The sequence below is a fragment of the Leopardus geoffroyi genome, chromosome C3 (genome assembly GCF_018350155.1).
Source record: "Leopardus geoffroyi isolate Oge1 chromosome C3, O.geoffroyi_Oge1_pat1.0, whole genome shotgun sequence".
Taxonomy (NCBI): domain Eukaryota; kingdom Metazoa; phylum Chordata; class Mammalia; order Carnivora; family Felidae; genus Leopardus; species Leopardus geoffroyi.
In genome coordinates this window covers 126,392,215-126,411,513 of record NC_059338.1, presented here as the reverse complement: position 1 = coordinate 126,411,513, position 19,299 = coordinate 126,392,215, and the positions used below count along the sequence as shown (strand labels likewise).

The following is a 19,299-nucleotide window of genomic DNA, read 5'->3' as shown; positions in this document are numbered from 1 at the left end:
TTCTAGTAAGCAGCAAAACCTAAACTGATCTAATTCCAGAGCAAAGCTCTTTTCTGCCATCAGTGTGGATCTTTATCTCTGAGAATTGATGAACTCTTATGAGCATTCTTCTAGAAAAAATGCATAAAGAAACAACACATGGGATGATATAACAGTACAAAGCTCACTAAATGATTGGTGGGTTTAGAGTTGCTTCTGCTGGTAGAGCTTTTGCAAAATCACTTTCCTCTGAGATAGTATGCTTTCAATATTTTCTCTCAAGACTTTCCTAAATTATACATATCAGAAAGCTATTTTGCTTCAAGGCTAAAAAAAAAAAAAAATGAGTGTTTTACACTATACTTGGTGCCAGTGTTGTACTATATACTCTACATCTGTCAGGATCCAAGCTGTGTCCACAAACTGCCCACTATGCTATGTCTTCTTTCTTATTGTGAAGTAGATATAATTTAATAATTGTGAGGGAAAAAGAAGAGAGAAACACTGCCTCTTGGTCCTAAACATCATACTGTTAGCCTACCCTGGTGCCCTGGGCTAGTTCTTTCTCACTTTTGTTGCCCCTTAGTACAGAGAGTGCATTTTTGTGATCCTTTCTCACAGTCTTCTCTCCAAGTGCATCTTTCGTAAACGCAAGCCTTTTCAAGCAGTTACTTTGTACCAGGTGGTCTTATGTATAATTTTGAATTATATGTATAATTTTGTACTTCTCAGTAGGGTCCTTGAAGACAATACAGCGTAATGGTTAAGAAAGTTGGTGATCTGGGGCACCTGGGTGGCTCAGTGGCGTCCGACTTCACCTCAGGTCATGATCTCATGGTTTGTGAGTTTGAGCCCCATGTCTGTGCTGACAGCTTGGAGCCTTGAGCCTCCTTCAGATTCTGTATCTCCCTCTCTCTCTGCCCCCCCCCCACTTGCAGTCTGCCTCTCTCTGTCTCTCAAAAATGAATAAATGTAAGAATAAAATTAAAAAAAAAAAAAAAAAAAAAAGAAAGTGATCTACTGACTGCCTACACCCCTGACTAGCTATGTAACCTTGAAGCCCTTAAAAGTATCAGATTTCTTATGTGGCAAATGGGATAATAAATGCACCTACTGCATAGAGTTAATGTGTAAATTAATATAACATGAGATGGTACATGTTATGCATTAGCACAGTGCCTTGCTCTTATTAGTAATAGCTGTTCTTATTACTATTCACTCTGTATTCCCAGTCTCAGCTAGTGCCTAACATATAGTAGTTTTTTAGCAAATACTTAATGAAATCGAACTAGTTCTGAAATTTAAGTGTTGCATCCACATCCCTCCCATCACTTCTCCCACAGAAAGGAAGAATAGATAGAGGAAGAGAACTGGCATGTGCTCTTTTCTTACTCTAGACCTCTCATCCAGCCCCGATCAATAAAATGATATTCCTGAACCTCAGCAAGTTTGAGAATTTTTCAAATTACATTATTTGAAAATAGTTGGGTTCCCTAATTTATCATGCCCCAGGCCCAGAGTCACCAAGCTTATATTAATGCAATATAGTTGAGACTAATGGTGATAATTAATGAACCATTTATGAGCTCATTGGGGATTTTTAAAATTTATTATCCACACCTCATAGAGGTACAGCTATTCTGTTTTTGTAGTAGACTCAACAGTCAAAGTAATCTTTTAAAAACACAAATCAGATGATATCACTGCCTGCTTCTTACATCTAACAACTATCTACTGTGAAGAGAAAAATATAAACCATTGAGTGAGGCTTAGGAGTACTGTATGCTCTGGCCACTTTTGGTATCGTTCCCCAACCTTCACCTGGTTCCAGGCACATTTTCCTCACAGGTTTGCATTTGCTGGTATTGTACCTAGACCATTATCTCTCTAATCATTAACATTTCAATTCAAAGGGCCACTATTGTTTTGGCCAGATACCTGCCTCTTCAGTGCCTCTCTATCCCATTATCCAGTTATATTTCTGTCACTTATATGAAATTTATCATTATGTTTACTCTTCTTCCCCCACCTCTGGGGCATTTGATTAAAAGCAAGGACTTGGTGCTTTCTCCTTCACCATTGAATCCTCTGAGGCTTTCAACAGAGACTGGGGCATGGAAAGTGCTTAGGAAATGTGTGTTTAATAAATGAGCAAATATGTGAATGAATGAAAAAAATGTGAAACAATAGAATAAGAATATTTCTCTTTCAAAAGAACAGAGAAATAATTTCATTCAATAAGAATCAATCACACTTAGTTACTGATTTATGACTTAGTAGTTTGCATTCAGTAAAAAATGTTCCATTCATTGCTTTCTGGTACTTTATATGTCATTAATTAAATTTTGCTCATTTTAAGGCCAATCCATGAGACATCATTTAACTTGCCTTCTCTAAACTCTTTAACTTACCCAGCATTAACTCAATTCAGGACATCACCAATTACTGCTCATGTGACACTGGGTAATCATACTTAACCACTCAGTGCCTGTTTCTTTATTTGTAATATGGAATAATAATAAGACATAGGTTTATGAGGAGGGTAAACTCACATATAATGTGTATAATGTATATAATGTATATAAATATATATAATGGTATATATATATAACAGTATATAAATATGTATAAATTATATAGATTTGTATATAATTTACTATATAAATTTGTATGTAACAGTATATGTGTATATATGTATATATACATATATATATATACATATATATATATACACATATATATATATATATATATATACACATACATATATATATATATAAAACTGTCTTAAAATAGTGTCTGGCTCATGGAAGCATTATAGAAGTACTGATTACTGCTGTTAGCATTATTATGAAAACTAATGTTGAGAATAATCCTTCATAAGTTGTATATTGCACTGAAGATAACTAAAACTAATAGAATATTTAGATATGACATTAAAGAAGGGGAGCCACTAAAATATACCGAGATAGAAGATTACGAGGGTATAAAAGCATAGAAAAATAAAAACAAAGTTTTTTGCTTTTGTTTTCTTTTTTAAAGAAGAAAGAGCCTAGAAATATGAGGACCAAAACTGTCCATTGGTTGTGTTGACATGGAGATAGCTGGTGACATTTATAAGTAAAATTTCAAGGCAGTGGGCAAAGAGGTTGGGGTGAGAGAAGCCAGATGGAACTAAATTATAGAATAAATGGGATGTGAAGAAATGGAAACAGTATATGAAGATACTTTTGAAAAGCTCAGCCATGAATTAGATAAGGAAGATAGGCAGGGATCAAGAGAAGATGTTGAGTATATTTTTTAACATTTTAAGTAGGAGTTACTTAGTCTAGAAGTTGAATTTTGATGGGAATAATTCGTAAGGAGTTTTCAAGTTGTGGAAAATGCAGTGCTGCAAAGTACTTGAGAAGATGAGAGAAAATGGAGTACCCACTATGTATAGTGAAAATGGCTTTTTACTTTAACTCTTACAACAAAAAGGAATACAAAGATCTGTACAAATGCTAATGAATTAATGGATTCGACAGTGAGTTATTTACTGACTTCTATTTTCTTTTTTTTTTTTTTTTAGTATGTTTTTAAATGTTTATTTATTTTTGAGAGAGAGAGACAGAGTGCGAGCAGAGAAGGGTCAAAGAGAGAGAGAGAGACACAGAATCCGAAGCAGGCTCCAGGCTCTGAGCTGTCAGCACGGAGCCTGATGTGGAGCTCCACCTTACGAACCAGGAGATCATGATCTGAGCCGAAGTCGGATGCTTAACCGACTGAGCCACCCAGGTGCCCCAGTGACTTCTACATTCTTAATGAGATATGAGACAACTCCTCTCCTAAGAACAAGGGAGATAGAGAGGATAGAGGGAAATTTCAGGAGACTGGGGAAGATTTGTAAAAAAAAATCAGTCCTTTAAGGACAATTAAAAAGAACTTACTAGTAAGTCAGAGCCATATTTCCAGTCTTGAAAACCCCATTTGAAATTGGTAATCTTTAATTTATTGGAATACTAATTTGCCTTTGCCATGTAATTTTTCTCTCCAACTACCTGGCTATAAGTTATGAAGAGGTAGAAAAGTTAAAGATGGCAGTGAAGAGAAAATACAATTATGGGGTACCTGGTGGCTCAGTTGGTTAAACATGTGACTTCAGCTCAGGTCATGGTCTCGAGGTTCATGAGTTCGAGCCCCAGATTCGGCCCTTCACTGACAGTGCTGGGCCTGTTTGGGATTCTGTCTCCCTCTCTCTCTGCCCTTTCCCCACTCATGCTCTCTTGCTCTCAAAATAAATAAACTTAAAAAAAAAGAGAGAAAACATGATTAGTATTTGAAATATGTATGTGATATTCAACCTCAATAGTTGTGTAAAAATTCAAAGAAATGGAACGTGAGGTTTCAGTTTATTAATATAACAAAATAAAAAATTTTATATATATTTTGTGTTGACAAAGATCTTGGTAATATAATTTTATTTCATCTTTTGAAAAGTAATTTGGCAATATCTCACAAGATGAAAAGGTCATAGGTTTTACATAATAATTCTAAGTCTGGAAACTTTAATAAATAATTGATATTTAGAAAATTATTATATAAAGGTGTTCATTGTCAGGTCATACCTAATAACAAAAAATTTGAAACATCTTTAATAGTCAACAATAAGAAAATATTTTAGTTAGTTATATCTCCTTAGTAGAAAATTCATTATTATAATTACAAGAAAATGCAGCAAAACAGAATGCTTAATGAAGAAATCTGATTTCAAAATCATGTTTACCTTGTGACAACTATGTAAATATATGAATATTCATTATAAATTAAACCAAAATAAAAATTTTAAAATTCTGTAACAGTATGAGAATTTTGTTTTTGTTTCAAAATAATATTTAACATCGTTCTTTTTATAATTTTGCTTTTTAAGAGAAGCAGTGAGGAATTTTCTACCGCTTTTCTTAAGACTTTCTGATTACCACATCATGTTACATTTCATACTTTCAGATCAAGTCAACAATTCTATCATCAGGGATTAGATTTATTTTATAGTTCATATTCCAAGTTATTTGATTTTTTTTTTTTTTTTTTTTTTGCTCAGTCTCTCCTAGTATGGAGATTAAGAAAACTACTTAAAATTGCTAGCCATTCATTTCTACTCTTCTTATTTTTATTCACTTATCTTCACAGAAATGGAAACAAATGAGTCTTCCAGGTACATCTGCCAATTTCTTAAATCCTCTATTATCCACATTATGAAACCGCACTGATATGAATGCTTCCAGTATTTTCAGAGCTCTTCAGTTACTGAATTATACTTTGTCTGTAATAAGTATCTTATGTAAGTGTAAAATTTCAACTCAACTTATGGAAACCTTTTAAGTTCTTAGTTCAAAAGTGAGAGATCCTTAGTTCAGCCTTATGATTAACAATTATTTGCATAGTTAGGAGTTCTAAATTATTGATGGATACCTGGCAGTACTCACCATTTCTCAGAAGTTCCCTATTACTCCCTCTCTCTCTCCCACTTCCTCTCTCTCTCTCTCTCTCTCTCTCTCTCTCTCTCTCACACACACACACACACACACACACACACACACACACACACACATTGTGATTAGAAGCATAGGCTGTGGCATCATAAAATCTAAAGTTCTAATTCCAGTTGTGCTGTTTCTGGGCCATTTCATTTTAGGTGAGTAACCTAATCTGTGAGTCTTTTTATTTTTATCTATAAAATGGAGATTCCAATTATAACAGACAATCCTCAAAACATCCCTAATCATTTTAGAGTTTCTTTCACAGAGTCAGATACAAAGCAGGCACTCAATATATGGATAGGATTTTTATTACTTTTTTATTATTTAGGTTTTGCTTTTCCCTGAGTCTGTGAGCCCCCATAATGAAATGTAATTTCCAGCAAATTGAGTAACACTTGTTATTAGCAAAGATTTTAACTGAGTTGATTATTTTTCAGTGCAACCCAGATTAGTTTTCTGCCTTTTTTTTTTTTGCCTTATGTAGGTGTTCAGTAAAGATTCATTTAATAAATAATTGAATGAATAAATGAGTGCATTTATTATATAAATTATATCATTATATCAACGAGAATAAATACTAGTTCTTGAGAAAGTTGAACAAATATAACACAGGGGAAAAGGTGAGAAAGGGGTCAATGGAAAAAAAATGGCAAACTCACTTTTGTGCCCAGTGTCAGAGTAGAAGAACTGCCCTGTTTTCAAAAGCATGAAGGAGAATTTGCTAAATAACATACCTTAACTGTTCTTAAAAGTTAAGCATAACATTCCCTGATGATTTTTGTATTTTACACCAATAAAAATAATCTGAGATTAGCCATATTAGAGATAGAATCACGTTCAATGACATTATGTACTCTAAATTTCACTGTACTTTAGACATTGCTTACAATCAATGTTTATGGTAATCTCTGCCCTCTGAAGTGGAATCATGCCCATGGTACATATTAGTCATATAAAGGCAGCATAGTATGAGGTAGTATTTTTCAGGTAAAGTTACGCTTTTCCCCAATTCCAAATTGTACATGTTGGAAGAACATCATTATGCTCAGCCCACAACTAAGGAGTGAGGAGTTATGCTTAAGGTGGAGTATCTACATAAACTATTTGGAATTTTGCATTGGAGATTTATCTGTTTTCCCCCATTTAATTATGTATTCCATTATTCATTTTTATCAGTAAGAACTCATGGATTTTTATTTTATACTTTGGGTTATAATGTAATGCTACTTTATTGCTGAAATTGTTCTGGTTGTGACCAATCTGAACACTTTCAGTTGGCTCTTGTGCGACTTTGCTATGTCCCCATCCATATACGTCTATATTTTTTAGTACTTCATTGATTTTTTTTGAAAGAGGGTCTAGGCTCATCTTTTATATTTACTGTCCCAGTCTGAGAATCAGCCATTTTTCCAAGGAGCCCTAGATCCTTTTATTGGGGAATGGTATTAGACACTAAGATCTGGGGGGAGGTATGCTCATTCCTGCTAGGGTGTCATTGCTTCTAGGTCTGACTTAGCAAAGAGAAAGATGTGTGTATACTAGCCATGTATATACGCCTATCTATAAACATTTCTGTACATAATCATGTTTGTCAATATTAAGTGAAACATGAATGTATATTGAAGTTTCCATCTCTGATCTATTACCACATAGATCATTCTTGCCTCATTCCTTGCTTATTTTTAAATTTCAAATCCAACAAAACACTTGACTTTTAAAAGTGTGAAAATCCACATTTTCAACATCAATAGACTACCTGACATCTGCTTCCAATAAGATGGGGTAGCCCATTTCTCCCAGGTCCTCACACTTAAAACTAAAACCCTGAACACAGCATAAAAAACAAGCATAGGAAGACACTTAAAGATGGAAATAAGGCGGACTTACTAGGAACCTTAGGACTTGAGGAATGATATGGCAATGACTTCCCTGTTTCCTATTGCTCCCTATATATCCTGCAGAGGACACTGCAGGAACCTCTGACCCATAACCACCAACAGAACAAGAGACGTAAAAAAGTCTCAAGGAAAACCTGGTCTACCGAGCCAAAGTCTGAGGAAAAGGGTTGCTAACACCAGAAAACCATTTTGGTAATACATGCACTGCTCAAGCCAAATACCAATGGAAAAGTTGCATTCACCACCTATGCCCCCTGGTTTTCGTGGGACCAAGCGAGGACCTGATTTTCAATACCATCCCACTCTTGCCCTCCAAAAGCAGGCAGCACTCTGGTTCTCCTACCAGGGTACTTCAGTGTCGCCCAGCAGTGAGCTGAGCCTCCACCCCTATCAATCAGCAAAGAGACTTAAGAAGGTGGCCTGACAAGGCTAGTTAACACTGGACTGCCCTCACACAGTCTTAGGGTCCAGTTTGGGAGCTTAGCCTCCACCTCTACTTGAAATCAATAATAGGATGTTGCAAGTTGAAGCTAATGGTCACTCTACTTTGACAGGGTGACACCACCCTATCACCTGGTGTCAGTAAGACCCAGTAGGGTGCAGAATGCCTATTCTCTTCCTAAAGCACTAAGATAGAATGAGGTGGCACAAAGCAGGGCTGGTTCTCTTCCCACCCTGGTGTCAGCAGAGAGCTGAGCCTTTGTCCACAACCAGCATCAATGGAAAGAGATGGTGTGAAGAAAGACAATTAACACTTCCCTTCCACCTCCCCTAATGTCAGGAGACCTGCTGGGGAGCTGAACCTCCATCCCACTTACAGGAAATATGATGCTATGAATGGTCCTACTTTGGGGTGGTGGGGGACAGGTATCAGCAGGGCAAGAGGAGAGAGGAGAGCTGAATTTCTATCACATCTGTCTGCAGTGAACCATGTGAATCAGTGCCCACTTTTGCTGAAGTATTGTCAATAGGGCCCAGTGGAAAGCTGTACCTACGTATTCCCACCCCAGTCTTCATGCCACATCTCAATATAGGGATCTTGCTGCTTAAAATAATAATAAGATTAAATAAGATCCAGATTCATATAATACTCAAAATGTTCAAATATAATTGAAAATTACTCATCAGGCCAAGAACCAGGAAATCACAAAACAAATGAAAAAATACAAACAACATGCACCAACACCAAGATAAATCAGGTGTTGGAATGATCTAAAAAGGATTTCAAATAAGCTATCATGTAAATGCTTCCAGTAAGCAATTATGTATTCCTTGAAACAAATGGGGAAAAAATATAAAATGTAAGCAAAGAAGTGGAAATTATAACAATAAAAACAAATGAAAATGATAAAACTGAAAAATACAATAACCAAAATAAAAATCTTATTAGATAGGCTTTAGAGTGGAGACGACAAAGTCTAGAATCATTAACTTGAAGATAGATCAATAGAATTCATCAGATCTGAGAAACAGAGAAAACCAGACTGGGAGATGGAGGTGAAGAAGGAAAAGGATCTCAAGAACGTGTAGAACAATAAAAAAAAAAAAAAAAAAAAAGAACTAACACTCGGGGCACATGGTGGCTCAGTCGATTAAGTGTCTTACTTTGGCTCAGGTCATGATTAAATGTTTTGTGGGTTTGAGCCTCATGTGGGCTCTGTGCTGACAGCTCAGAGCCTGGAGCCTGCTCTTGATTCTGTGTTTCCCTCTCTTTCTGCTCCTTCCCCACTCATGCTCTGTCTCTCTCTGTCTCTCTCTCTCTCAAAAATAAATGTTAAAAAAAAAAAAGAGCTAACATTCATATTACCAAAGTCGCAGAATGAAACGAGAGCAAGTAGGACTGACAGAGTATTCAAAGAAATAATGACTAAAATTACCCAAATTTGTAAAAGACATAAACCTGAAGATTCAAGAATCTGAGAAACTCCAAATAGGATAAACACAAAGATATCCTTGCCAAGACACATCATAATTAAACTTAGAAAAAATAAAGACAAAAAAATCTTGAAAGCAGACAATGAGAAACAATGTACTACTTACAGAGAAACATCAGTTCCAATGACAAAACATTTCTTTAATATATTTTTTAATGTTTTATTTATTCTTTTTTCCAATATATGAAGTTTATTGTCAAATTGGTTTCCATAAAATACCCAGTGCTCATCCCAAAAGGTGCCCTCCTCAATGCCCATCACCCACCCTTGCCTCCCTCCCACCCCCCATCAACCCTCAGTTTGTTCTCAGCTTTTAAGAGTCTCTTATGCTTTGGCTCTCTCCCACTCTAACCTCTTTTTTTTTTCCTTCCCCTCCCCCATGGGTTCCTGCCAAGTTTCTCAGGATCCACATAAGAGTGAAACCATATGGTATCTGTCTTTCTCTGTATGGCTTATTTCACTTAGCATCACACTCTCCAGTTCCATCCACGTTGCTACAAAGGGCCATATTTCATTCTTTCTCATTGCCACGTAGTACTCCATTGTGTATATAAACCACAATTTCTTTATCCATTCATCAGTTGATGGACATTTAGGCTCTTTCCATAATTTGGCTATTGTTGAGAGTGCTGCTATAAACATTGGGGTACAAGTGCCCCTATGCATCAGTACTTCTGTATCCCTTGGGTAAATTCCTAGCAGTGCTATTGCTGGGTCATAGGGTAGATCTATTTTTAATTTTTTGAGGAACCTCCACACTCTTTTCCAGAGTGGCTGCACCATTTTGCATTCCCACCAACAATGCAAGAGGGTTCCCGTTTCTCCACATCCTCTCCAGCATCTAGAGTCTCCTGATTTGTTCATTTTGGCCACTCTGACTGGCGTGAGGTGATATCCGAGTGTGGTTTTGATTTGTATTTCCCTGATAAGGAGCGACGTTGAGCATCTTTTCATGTGCCTGTTGGCCATCCGGATGTCTTCTTTAGAGAAGTGTCTATTCATGTTTTCTGCCCATTTCTTCACTGGGTTATTTGTTTTTCAGGTGTGGAGTTTGGTGAGCTCTTTATAGATTTTGGATACTAGCCCTTTGTCCGATATGTCATTTGCAAATATCTTTTCCCATTCCGTTGGTTGCCTTTTAGTTTTGTTGGTTGTTTCCTTTGCTGTGCAGAAGCTTTTTATCTTCATAAGGTCCCAGTGGTTCATTTTTGCTTTTAATTCCCTTGCCTTTGGGGATGTGTCAAGTAAGAAATTGCTATGGCTGAGGTCAGAGAGGTCTTTTCCTGCTTTCTCCTCTAGGGTTTTGATGGTTTCCTGTCTCACATTCAGGTCCTTTATCCATTTTGAGTTCATTTTTGTGAATGGTGTGAGAAAGTGGTCTAGTTTCAACCTTCTGCATGTTGCTGTCCAGTTCTCCCAGCACCATTTGTTAAAGAGACTGTCTTTTTTCCATTGGATATTCTTTCCTGCTTTGTCAAAGATTAGTTGGCCATACATTTGTGGGTCTAGTTCTGGGGTTTCTATTCTATTCCATTGGTCTATGTGTCTGTTTTTGTGCCAATGTTTTATTTATTCTTAAGAGAGAGAGGAGAGAGAACGTGAGCAGGGGAGGGACAGAGTGAGAGAGGGACACAGAATCTGAAGCAGGCTGCAGGGTCTGAGCTGTCAGCACAGAGCCTGATGCAGAGCTTGAACTCAATGAGCCATGAGATCATGACCTGAGCTGAAGTCGGATGCTTAACTGACAGAGCCACCCAGGCGCCCCCAGAATATTTCTAATCTGAAGCTTGGAGTGAGAACATTGTCATAATATTTTTCAAGTACTGAAAGAAATGTCAGTCACAAATTCAGAAATTCTATATTTACTTTCTTGTTTGACTTATATCAATGGACTACTAAATAATCTTTCTATATCCAGAATTGTCATCACCCTTCCCCAACAATCCAGCCACTGAAAGAAAACACAGGCAAATTTTTCTTACAAAAACTTCTGATTATGTTATGAAAATCAACTTTTCTCTCTCTTCTAACTTTAACTTTCCAGTTAAAATCCTTCAGTGCATTTACCTCTTCCTTAGGATAAAATCTTGCATTCTAACTGTATTAGTCTATTTGCACTGCTATAACAAAATACTACAGAGTGGGTGGCTTATGAACAATGGAATTATTGTTCTGGAGTCTGGAAGTCCAAAATCAGGGCAGCATGGCTGGGTGAGGGCCCTTTTCTGGGTCACAAATTTGTCATTGTATCAAGTGGCAGAAAGTGGTAGGGAGCTCAGTGGGGTCTCTTTTACAAAATCACTAATCCCATTCAAGAGGGCTCCACCCTCATGACCTAATCACCTCCCAAAGGCCCCACCAACTAATACCATTACATTTGGGGATTAGGATTTCAACGCATGGATTTGGTAGAACACAAACATTCATACCATGGCACTACTACATGGACCATTCGTGATCTGGTTTCTAACTCTTTCTCCATGTTCTTATTATACTCCAGTGAGTATACCGATTGTATATGTAATTCCTTTCTAGTCTAATCCTTAACTATTCTTTTTCTTGCTACCATGAATTTCTCTCCTCTTTGTCTCAAATATCACTCCTCATTCATGTTACATATCCATCTCACATAGTGCCTTCTACAATAAACCCTGCTGATACTCACATACCACTGTCCACAGCATGAATTATGGTCCTGCTATGTCTTCCTATAACATGCTGTAGTTATAATTATGGATTTACTTATCTGGGTGTCCTAATACATTGCATTCCAGATGGTAAGATAATGCTTTTAATAATGGTAACACTGGTGTCTAGTATACCTATGGCATATTTTAGGTGTTCGGTAAATGCTTGTTGAATGAATGAATGATCAACTTGAAATCTTAATCATTCACTTTTTAAATATCTATCAAAGACACCCAGTTTTCCAAAAAGATTGGGGACTTGAGATCTTAGACTTGATTTAATAACGGAAATTGTTGATCTATTAGTGCTTAAATGCCTCAAAGTAAAACCATTAACCCAAGAACTTAAGGTTTTCCACTTGGACTTTCAAGCTAGTCATTAATATCCCCATTCCCACTGTATCAGATGCTGTCGGTGCTCCCCAGCACTCATGATTGCAGTAAAGACTGATAGAATCATGCTATCACCTGCAATTATCTACCCTGTACAGGCCAGAAGTGCCCAAGAGTTGATGTATGTGGGTGTAGCTTTCAACCAATGACAGTTTCTCACCCACTATTGGGGTAACTGAATCACACTCTGTAGTCTCACAGAACTCCCCTGAAGGACTGACAGCAGTTCTCCCCAGGAGTAATCTGTTCAGTAAAGCACCACTACTGGCTTCCTCCCATGCCTCTATTCTCAGTTCCCACTCCACTTCTGGGTTTCCTGGGACTACCTCCCAGATAAACAGTTTGCATTCAAATTCTCTTCAAGTTCTGCTTCTAAGGGAATTCAATCTCAAACAATTTATAGCCTCATAATGATTCACTAGTCCTTGCAGAGTCTCACTGTAAAAGTATCAAGGCATGGCACGTTATGTGTCACTCTTCCTAGATCCTATTATAAACAGATAGGAAAGAACATAACTTTGAAGAGAAAAATAATTTATATGAGAATGGTCAATGGATAAAGGGAAGGTAAGTAAGATAGTGCCATTTGTTTTCCATTAATGATGCTTTGGAATTTATCAGCAGATGGTCTGTAACAGGTTGTGACTATAATTTGTGGAGATTGCTTCCTCAACTACTCAGAAAACTGCTATTATTATTTTGGAAGCACAGCTTTAGGAGTTTATTGCTTCACTTGTAGCCAGTCTTTCCTTTTACCCTAATATCTCTTTTTCTAAATCACTGACTAGCATTCAACAGATTTATTCTCTCCCCATCTCCCCCTCTCAAGAAAAGACACATCCTTGTGCTACCCAGAGACATTCACACTCTTATGTATCCATCAGTGCTTGAAAAGAGGAGCTCATGGTGCATGTGTGCAGTGAATATTATACATTAAAGGTCTCTGTGAAATATACTTCTCTAAGTTCCTATGTTTATGAATAATTTAATCAAATTAATAGTTTACTAAAGATCTAGATGAAGACTGAAGAAAGGAAGTAAATTTTACAGAAACAGAAAACTTGCCTTTTTTGCCTTTTGTGTTGTAATGATCAAAGGATAACGGGGCTTTCTTTTTGCTTGGCTTGAAGGCAAAATACAACCTAAACCCTTGTCATATTCACTTCTGAGTTAGCAAACTTATAAACTGGATATAAACTTATAACGTAGAAGTTTATACTGCTTAGGAACCCTACATTTGGACATTTACTTAAAATTTTAAAAAATTGAGATCTCTAAGTAAAAATAAATGTCCCTTTCTCTTGCTGTCTCCATTTTAGTTTCCTGAGTTTCTGGAAGGCCTGGTTTCCCCAAAGGAGCAGTTTCTGATAGAAGTCTGAAAGTCTGACCCAAGGGGGAAAAAAAAAAATCAAGTATAGCCAATGAATTAAGGACAAGAAGGTTTCCAATCAGGTAGGAACACTTAGTCTCACATTCAACCACCTCAGAAAAAGTATGCTGATGGCTGGATAAGACATGACTATTTGGAAAATGATGGATATATAACATACAAGGAAGTTGTTTGCAATTCCCTATGGTGTTTATCAGAGAGTACCTTGGAGGGAAATGAATACAATAACAGTATGATGCTTTTTTCCATTTTTAGCTCACTGTTGCCTAGTACATATAGTGATCTTGGTGACTGGTTTAATCCTAGGAGGTTAGTCATGTGGAGCAGCAGATTAATCTTTTTGTTACTTTCTCCTAAGACAAATCATATTCTAGGTTGTCTTCATGACCTTTTAGTTGCTTATTAAAATTAAGGGCTATGATGACAACAAGGCTAAGTAAGGAAGAGCTGCAGTCAATGGTGTGAAGGTTCTTGTTGGGGCACACTTAGTTTTGGTCTTGGCAAAAAGTAAGTGTACATAGGGAGTTAAAAGGGAGGAAAATGGGGCATGGGAATTTACCTATGCATGTCAAAACTGCACTAACCACTTTATTTTTCATTAGCAATTTCAGATAAAACCTTAAAGCAAAATTAATAAAGATATCTCATTGTATGGCAAGACAAAAGACAGTAGTGACATCAAAATCAGGGCCTATCCATCTCATTCGCAGTTATATTCAGCGTTTACCATATCACCTGGTCTGTACTCAGTACTCAATATAAGACCCATGTTGAATGACTTATGGATGAATGAATGAGAAAAGTTAATGTGTTAGAAAATATGTTTTATCCTTATATTTCCTTGTGTGTCGACTTCTGTATTCTCAGGATCCAGCACTGTAACTGACACTTTGAATGTAAGCAATAAAATTTGTTGCAAGAATGGATCAGTCCCCATGATTCTAAGGATAATTATAAGACCAAGACAGACCCCATATTGCGAAGATCTATGACAGAAGTATCCATTAGTTGAAAGCCTAGATCTCACACTACTGATACAGCTGAAGAATTTATCTAGTTTTAATTTTTTTTGAGTATAGTTGACACATTTGTTGTATAGTTGTAACATTCGTAATGTTACATTCGTTTTAGGTGTACAACATAATGATTCAACATCTCTCACCTATGCTCATCACAAGTGTAGCTATCGTCAGTCAGCATATAACACTATTACAATATCATTGACGATATTCCCCATGCTGTGCTTTTTATTCCTGACTTACTCATTTTATAACTGGCATCCCATATCTCCACTCCCCTTCACGCATTTTGCTCATTCTCCTACTCCCATTCCCTCTGGCAGCTGTCAGTTTGTTCTTTGTATTTGTAGTTTTGATTCTTTTTATTTCTTATTCATTCGTTTTTGTTTTTTAGATTCCATATATGAGTGAAATCATATGGTATTTGTCTTTCTCAACCTGATTTATTTTACTTAATACTACCATCTAGGTTCATCCATTTTGTCTGAAATGGCATGATCTTATCCTTTTTGATGATTGTGTAATATTCCTGTGCATATATATGTGTGTGTGTGTGTGTGTGTGTGTGTGTGTGTGCGCGTGTGCATGTGCATGTGTGTGTGTATACCACATCTTTCTTATTCATTTGTCTGTTGATGGATACTTAAGTTGCTTCCATAGTTTGGTATTGTAAATAATGCTGCAACAAACATAGGGTGCATATCTTTTCAAATTAGTGTGTGTTTTTTTTTTGTTTTTTTTTTTTTTTAGGTAAATACCCAGTAGTGGAATTATTAGATCATATGGTATTTCTCCATATTGTTTTCCATAGTAGCTGTACCAATTTATATTACCACCAACACTGAACAAGGGTTCCTTTTTTTCCACATACTCTCACCAACATTTGTTATTTCTTGTCTTTGATTTTAGTTATTCTGACAGGTGTAAGGTGACAACTCATTGTGGTTTTGATTTACATTTCCCTGGTGATTATGAAGTTGAGCATCTTTTCATACGTCTGTTGGCCATCTGTATGTCTTCTTTGGAAAAAATGTCTATTTAGTTCTCTGCCCATTTTTGATTGGACTGTTTTTTTTTTTTTTTTTTTTGGTATTGGGTTGTACAAGTTCTTTATATATTTTGGATATTGACCCCTTATTGGATATATAATTTGCAACCATCTTCTCCCATTCAGTACACTGCCTGTTTGTTTTGTTGATGGTTTCCTTCACCATGCAAAAGCTTTTTATTTTGATGTAGTTCCAACAGTTTATTTTTGCTTTTGTTCCCTTCCCGTAGGAAACATACCTAGAAAAGTGCTGCTGCTGCTGCGGATGTCAATGAAATTACTGCCTATGCTCTCTTCTAGGATTTTTATGGTTTCAGATCTCATATTTAGGTCTGTAATCCATTTTGAGTTTATTTTTGTGTATGGTATAAGAAAGTGGTCCAGTTTTATTCTTTTGCATGTAGCTCTTCAGTGTTCTCAGCATTGTTTACTGAAGAGACTTTTTTCCCATTATATATTCTTGCCTCCTTTGTCATAGATTAATGGACCAAACAATTGTGGGTTTATTTTTGGGCTCTTTCTTCTGTTCTATTGATCTTTAGGTCTATTTTTGTGCCAGTACCATACTGTTTTGATTACTACAGCTTTGTAGAGAATTTATTTAGTTTTAATTATTTACATATTATCCCATTACATTAGACATATTATTAAATGACTCAATTATGGATAGAATATCCCCTGATAAGCTTCTGTGCCATATTATTTGCAAAACATGATTTCTGGAGCATTTTTATAATGACAAAGATAAGGGCAATTTCAGAATCATTAACTTCTAAAATTGGTATTTATATTTTTCCACAGGTAGGTAGGATAGCCACAGTACTGCATGAGTGGCTATTTCTCTATAATCTGCTGTTGCTATCTTCTGCATTTCCAAGAGACAAAAGTCATTTCATTAAAGAAAGAAATGTAAATTTTAGCATAATGAAGCTTCCACCAAACCACATGTACTCTCTCTCTCAGATATGAAGAGGAAGTAACCATCTAAAATACCACCTTGGAACTCATTGCAAAATAAGAGGAAATCCACTCATATTTAATTATTTTATTCTTTAATTGATATATGATATTCTGATATACTTATTAATAAAATCTAAGTTGCTAATGGGAAATAGCTTTGTAATGCTTTTGTATTTATATGTATTTATCAATAATGTATGATATTGCCTCCCCCACTCCATCTTTTTTTCTGTATTCTCTTGAGGCAGGAGATGTAGTTATCAGTTGTTTTTAACATTCCTAGGCAGCCACAGGACTAGTATCATTTAATTAATGACAATAAATTATCCCAAAGTAGGATGTCTTTATATGGAAAATAAAGCCCTCATGTGAAGAGGGAAAACTTTCATAGCTGAAAGATTTCAACTGTAAAAGATTAACTACTAAATATGTATGTTGCGTCAAAGTAGATTCCCTTTTCTATAATTAATGACTAAGGGTTATCTTTGATAGAGGATTTTAATTTTTAAAATGCTATTATATAATACATGCAAAAGAAAATATTCAAATACATTAAGTTATGAGGTATAATAATAAACTCCTGCAAACACACCACTAAAATTGAGAACTGGAATCAAACTGCTGAATCATTTTGTTCTACCCTTGTCCCACCTTCCAGTTTTCACCAGAGAAATAACTCTGATTTTGGCTTTATGTTCAACATTCACTTAATTTTTATGTATTTTTTTTACTATATATATGATTTTGCTTATTTTTGATTTTTATAAAATTGATTTCACAGTTTATATAGTCTTCTGTGCTTGCTTTTTTTCACTCAACATTATGTTTCTAAGGTTCATCCTTGTGTGTTGTATTAGTGTTCATTACTTTTCACCATCGTATTTCATTGTAAATGTAAGAAAATGTGCTTATTTATTACTCTATTGATGATATTTGGGTTGTTTTGGACATATTATGAACACTGCTTCCATGAACATTTATTTTGTTTCCTGGTACACATGTGCAAGACTTATTTTAACCATATTTAAGTAAAAGTAGAGTTGCTAAGTCATAGGGAGTTATATATTCAACTTTAAAGAAAATGACAAAATATTTTCCCAAGTTATGGAATCAATTGGAAGTCCTTTTGTTCTATATCTCATAGGTTAGAATGGCCAATCTCCTTGGTATAAAATCTCATTTGGTCTTAGTATTAGTCTCCTAGTGTTGCCCTAACAAAATACCGCTGATGGGTGGCTTAAAAAACAGAAATTTCAGTCTTCACAGTTGTGCAAGTTTGAAGTGCAGTAAAAAGGTGTTGGTAGGTTTGGTTTCTCCTGAGTCCTCTTTCTTTGGCTTGCAGATGACTATTACCTTCTTGCTGTGTCCTCACTTGACCATTTTTACTGTATATGTGCCTTCCTCTTCTCATAAGGACACCAGTCAGATTAGGTCCTCTGTGATGATTCCTTTTAATCATAATTACCTTTTAAAAGGCACTATTTTCAAATACAGCCACAATGGGAGTTTGGACTTTGAATATGAATTTTAGGGACTACAATTCCATCTACAACAGTTTTAATTTGTGCTTCCTTAATTACCAGTAGGTTTAGAATCCTTTCATTTGTTTGTTACTATGTTTCCTGTTCTGTGATATTCCAGAGAATATCTTTGGTCCATTTTTGTATTATCCTTTTCTTATTAGCTTCTTTTTATTCTTTAAATACAAATTAATAATCCTTTATCAACTATACATGGTACAAATAGGTTATGTCTTCTCACTTTTTTGATCTTGTGATAAACTGCAGCTCTTAATTTGAATGAAATCAAATTTAACTTTTAGGTTAGTGCCTTTTTGTCTTAAAATATCCTTTCCTAGCTTGATGTTACACAGATATAGCAGATTTTCTTCTAAAATTTATTTTTATTTTTTGTTTATTCTGTATTCAAGCCATTAATTCATCTAGAATGTATTTGTATGCATTATCCAATTTGTTTCCTGATGAATAACTAAGTTTCCCAGGACTGTTTACGAAATAGTCCATCCTTATCTGAATAATCTGTAGTGACTTCTCTGTGATAAGTCAGATTTCCAAATACTGTATATTATAGTCTGAACTCCTTATTTTGTTCCATGAGTCTATTTGATTACCCTGAAACAACACCACACTGTCTTAATATAAGCTTATAATAATCTTCATATCTGTTGAGTAAATCCTTCCATGTTAATGTTCTTTAGGTGTTTCTGAGCTATTCTTGGCCATTTGACCACTCATAAAAATTTCAGAAGTAGCAGCTCCACAAAACCTCTGTTAAGTATTTTGATTGAAACTGTATTGAATATATAAATGAAGTTGGGGAGAATTTACATCATTATGATGAGTCTATCAATAAACAAGGTGTATCTCTCCATTTATTTAGGACTTCATTAATATCTTTCAACAGGCTTTATTATTTTCTCCACAAATGTCTTGCACATCTTGATTTGGGTTT

General features: G+C 35.6%; 1 protein-coding gene across 2 annotated transcripts in view; it reads left to right on the top strand.

Annotated features, from left to right (window-relative positions):
• Positions 1-19,299, top strand: part of PKIA (cAMP-dependent protein kinase inhibitor alpha) — a 96,067-nt gene that overhangs the window by 46,397 nt on the left and 30,371 nt on the right. Inside the window, exon 2 of one of the 2 annotated variants that reach the window (XM_045454825.1) lies at positions 13,730-13,862. The exons of the other annotated variant lie outside the window; for it this stretch is intronic. The gene's annotated coding sequence lies outside the window, so the exon portion shown is untranslated. The remainder of the gene's footprint in view (positions 1-13,729; positions 13,863-19,299) is intronic. 2 annotated transcript variants of the gene reach the window in all.